Source organism: Pteropus alecto, unplaced genomic scaffold (genome assembly GCF_000325575.1).
Source record: "Pteropus alecto unplaced genomic scaffold, ASM32557v1 scaffold189, whole genome shotgun sequence".
Lineage (NCBI taxonomy): Eukaryota > Metazoa > Chordata > Mammalia > Chiroptera > Pteropodidae > Pteropus > Pteropus alecto.
Window position 1 is genome coordinate 1,607,833 of NW_006442117.1, and position 5,348 is coordinate 1,613,180.

General features: G+C 47.3%; 1 protein-coding gene across 1 annotated transcript in view; it reads left to right on the forward strand.

The window, feature by feature from the left end:
* Positions 1-5,348, forward strand: part of KCNK1 (potassium two pore domain channel subfamily K member 1) — a 32,439-nt gene that overhangs the window by 577 nt on the left and 26,514 nt on the right. The window lies entirely within an intron of this gene.

The window sequence follows — 5,348 nt, forward strand, 5'->3', positions numbered from 1 at the left end:
GCCGCGGGCGCGCGGGGTAGCACGTTGAAGGGTCACCTTCCCTGGGGCGCCTCCCCCTTTGACGAGGCAGAGGCATTTCGGCTGTTCTCTGTCTTGGGGGGCCCCGCTTTGGGGGTAGCGGGTGACATCACTCCGCGCGGGTGACCTCTGAGCGCACAGGCCGGTCCGGTTTCTTTCCAGAGCAGGAGGGGGGCTGAGGGAGGGGGCGTCCGATCGCCCGTTACCCTCGCGAAAAGGGGGCACCTTGATTCAGCAGATTTTTCCAACTTCAGGTGCGCGAGGCCGCCCTTAAACTTCGAAACGCGCTTCCCTCGCCGCACACCCAGCGGGCCGCGCGCGGACCGGGACGGGCCTGGGAGGCTGGGGGGACCCGTCCTGGGGGGCCGGGGAGGACCGTCCTGCGCCCCAGGGCCCGTCACCGCGCCAGAGGGATGCGCGGGGCTGGATTCTCCCAGCGGCCCGGCGAGGCGCGTGCACCTGGGTGGAGATGTTTTAAGTTGGTCCACGGACCCTGAAAGTGTCTCAGCGTTCGCCGCTGTCCCTTCTTTCTGTGCCTGAGATCAGGTCTTTGAACAATCCATCTTGGCGTGCACGCACCTGGGCACACACTTCCTAGTCACCGGTGTAGTCCTGGGATCTGGGCCTTGTGATTTGCCTGCCAGGAAGTCTTTGCACCCTGCCCCCTCACCATTACAGGTAAATCCACTTTGTTACTCCCACTCTCCCCCTCGCCCCACCCTTCCCACCTCCCCCGGTTTGTTTGTTTTAATCCTCTTGGGCTAAAGCCAGTTGATTATCTCGGTAATCGTTCGGTAATGAGTAGACAGCGCACTACCCTCTTAGATCCTGTAAAACCCTGATGGGAACTCTGGGGTGAATTACTGAACAGACTTGCATTTGCCCCGAAATAAACAGAAGCAGAAGTCTAGCTTGTATAGCGATAGTTTTTAATGTGTGTTAAACCGAAACATAGCCTTAAACAAGACAGACCTGTTACCTGGCTTTTTAGCTTTGCCAACACTGTTCAGGTTCGTTCTACCAGTCCTGCCTGCATTGTCTGTACCTGACTCTGGCCCTCGGGTCACTCAGAAGTCACCCAGCCTTGCCTTTTGTGCTAAATTGAGAATCACTCATTCTCTGCAGAAGTGTTTCCACCGGCTACAGAAGGTCTGCGACTGGGTGGCAGTGTTGGGGAAGCGTCGCGGAGGCTGATAACTTTCAGCACTCGCAGAGTAATGGCGTTTTACAGATAGGACGGGAATAAGAACGTTGGGAGGAAGAGGACGTGTTTGCTGTTCCCGCGTGGGATTCCCCACTGCGGACGCAGCTCGCGTGTGGTCTCAGCGCCACGTACACCTAACTAAACACGAGTCTACATCTTGTATACGCAATTATTTTCCAGATTCCAGCCCCTCCCCTTTTTAAAATGGGGAAAACGGTAGTTTCTGGTTTTAAAGAAAGTGGGGATAGTGTCTCCCTATTGGTATTCAAGTTGCATTGTAGTCCTAAGAAAGTCTGTTCATGCAGAACAAGAGTTCATTTAGGAACTCGGGTGGACGGGACACGTGAGGGTAATGGAGGAAGAAAGCGCCTCTTGGTTTGTAAAATTAGCAAATCAATGCGATTTTGTCATTGATAGAATAGAATTGAATTTGTTATTCAAACAGAATCCAGAATTCTATCCTAAATCAAAGCTATTCTTTTATTAGTTTTGTACCGACCCGTTATCGGACACACTTGATGTTCCATACGTTATCAAAACGCTGGTTTGGGGGTAGAGGATCAGCCAATTTTTACAGTAAAGCTACTGTACGTCATTTCCAGAAAAATATCTTCTGGAAAAGTACCAGACAACTGAAATGAATTGGAACTGTGGTTCATACTTCTCTTTCAGGTAGATATTAGACCTGCTGTCATTTTTTGTTTGTTTGTTTTTTGTCTTTATCTTTTAGCTCTGTCAATGGCAGATCGCTGAGATAATTGTCACCTGGTCAATCCGTACAGTCTTGTTCAAAATAGGTGCCCAAGATAGGAACAGTGGATGTTCCAGAGGTGCTGTTCTGGGGGGTCGTCATTGTTGTACAGGAGCCCGAATGCGTTATGTCAGGATCTCCTCCTCCCGGACACACACACTTCCATTTCTGGAAGGAACTGGGTGAAGTCTTCGAGGTCTGTTTGGAAGAAGCCTCTGGTCGGTAATTCCGCAACATGCTCTTCATCCTCTGCTCTGCTAAAGACACTGAATTATTTCCAGCAAACAGTTTAATGGCTCTTTACTTCTTGGTTGCAAAGGATAAGGCCACATCCACGTAGGAACCGTATGGGGCGGAGGAAAGAGTTTGACCCCACTCTACTTTGCAGGGTCAAGGGCTGTATGAACATAGGATGAGGTGTTATAGACCGAGGTATTTCCCACAGGACTTTTAGACTGTGATTTTTGTTTTTCAAGGATTAAGGAAATAGCGTCTAGGTGACACTTGGGGAATAAGAAATAGTATTTATAACGTTGTCTTTAGTAGCTGTATAAAACTTCGAGCGATCTCATTCATTCTTAAGTCAGTTACTGTCAGTTTGCTGCTTTGTTCATCCCCCTGAGCAAGGCTGTGTCATGAGGTTTTGTGCGCATATGAATGTAAAACTGCTGCTGCGTTTTGCTACTTGGTAACTGTGGGGCCAGCTCAGTCCCTGTTTCTGTCACTGGGAGTCATGATGCCTTTCCTCAGGATGCTGTCGTACTCCCGTTTATGAGGAGATGTTCTGAAACTCTTATTTAAAGTGCTCATAAAAGGAACTTAATTCAGCTTGTTGTACACTGGCCTTTGATTTATTTGGGGAGGGAGCTCCCACACTGTTGGTAGTTTTCAAAGAGAGAAGGTGGGACACCATAATGGGAGTGCTGGGGTGATCCTTGGCTTTCAAATCATTTTCAGTAGGAGAAATAAGTTCTTACCAATAACAAATACTTATTGAACTTTCGAATCGAATCCAAGTGGGCAAACTATGGCTTCTGAGCCAACTCTGACACGTCACCTGTTTTTATGTGGCCCGAGCTAAGAATGGTTGTTATGTCTTCATGTGGCTGGGAAAAAGAAAAAAAAAAAAGATCAGAAGAAAAATGATATTCCCCAACACATTAAAGTTTTACGAAAGTCAAATTTTAGTGTCCACAGAAAATTGTATTGTTCTACAGCCACAGCCGTTTATTTCTCTTTCATTTATGGTCACTTTTCTGCTACAATGGCAGCGTTGAGTAATTGTGACAGAACCATGTGGCCATAAAACCTGAAACATTTACGATCTTGCCTTTTGCAGGAAAGTTTGCTGACCCCTGCTTTAGGGTAATACTTGGGAGGAGCTCGAAGTCAGAGGAGTTCTAGACACTTAACTTCGTTTTGGAAAACGTCCTGTAAGACACTTTAGCTCTCAGACTGACTCGTGTTGTTTTACAGGTGGCCTGCAACATTTAAATTCTGCACTCCCACGCACGGCCGCTTCCAGAACAAATGGTTGTTCATCCTAGGATGTCATAGTTATTGGTCAGATTGATGAAACAGCCTTATTTTTTTTAAACGGTCACAAAGCTACACTTCACATTGGCATTACCTTATCTGATACGTGTGGTAAATACTGTATCGTATCTGGAACAGAAATGACAAAGAAAGAAATTCCACCACAGACAAGCAAACGGACTGTGAGAGCCAGCAGAGAGCTCTCAAGTCCCAGTCTTTGCTTTCCAGGGAGGCTTCGCTCTCAATCTGGAGCCGTTACATTCAATTCTGCCAGGTTTAATGATTTGGTTTGAAGCCCCTAGCAGATTAGAGAAGGAAAGGCACAGCTACAGGCAGGCAAGCGAAAGATGATGAAAAGACAAGTGATTTAAAAATCAGAAAAATGAAATACTTAAAAAAAAAATGCTTATCGAACACATTAGTGTGCCGGGCAGTGTTGACATGGGCTACAAGGACTAATAAGGTGTAGGTGTCATCATCGGCACTTTACAGAGGCTGACACTGAAGTTTAGATTGAGTGACTTTTTTGCCTAGGTCACATAGCTAGAAGTGACATGGCCTCAGTAGGAATCCGGTGTGTCTGAGTCAAGAGCGTGAGCTTGCCTACTGTCACAGGGTAGGAGGCCGTTATGGGTCGAATTGTGTCTCTCCAAAATTCATATGTCGAAGTTCTAACCTTGGTACTTCATAACATGACTGTTTAGAGACGGGCCTTTTAGAGGTGAAGACGTTAAAATGCAGACACAACGAGAAGGTGGCCCTCTGCAAACCGAGGAGACGGGCCTCGGAGGAAACCAGACCTACAGACACCTTGATCTTGGACTTTCAGCCTCCAAACCTGTGAGAAAATGGATTTATTTTAATTCACCCAGCCTGTGGAACTTTGTTATGGCCGCCCTAGCAAAGTAATACAAAAATATTCCAATTTTTTTTTTTTTTTTTTAGTTACGTAAACACGAGAAAACATACAGGAGCACAAGAAACAGAATTTTTAAGGTCTTTACAGTTACAAACAACAATTTCACATGTCTGAATAGGACGTCATTGTTTTAGACCACAGTATAATAATCGATGTCCTTGAATTATAATAATTGTCCCTGAATGGTCAAAGAGTGTAGAAGTTAGTGTTTAATGTGTAAGCCCATATCTATCTATAAAACGTCAGTTCTTTAGTATTTTGAAGGGTTTTCTTCCTAAAACTATAAATGTGCTGTTCTCTGTGCCTGTTTTATGGGACCTGGAGTCTACTGTTGCTATCCTAAATGGCTAACTTGAAAGAAATGCTGCGTTGGCTTTTATGACGTCTGTAAGCCTGGCAGGGAGCACAGCCTCTGATGGCAGCGGTAGCCTGGTGGGAATCCACCGCCTTTGAGGACAGGCTGTTTTAGGGCGCTGCCCTGGGCTGCCGTGGGGCGAGCGCATTGTCCAGAGCAGAAGCCATCTGGAGCCTGAAGTTGCTGGTGCTGGAAGTTTTGACACACGACCACCCGATATCATGGGGTTCAACCCCCCACAGATCCGTTTTGGGGGCGGAGACACCGTCTGTATCGTCGGCTCTCTGGCACTGTCATAGGGCACCGTGCTGGCATTTATTCTCGAGGAGCGTCCTGCGAGGCCAGCTTTAGCCGAATCCATGACATCCTCAAGTGCGCCGTGTTCACAGCACCTGTTGCTGGCAGGACATAAAGGTGGTCTCTTCACTGAAAAGAGGGCGACTTTGGGGGTGTCTCCTTGACTCCGCGATGCTTCTGTCTCCAGGACTAGTTTGTGGTCTCCCTCTCTTTGTTCCTTCTGGGTGGATCCCTTGTTCTCCGAGTTGGTGGCCACGCTGTCACTACA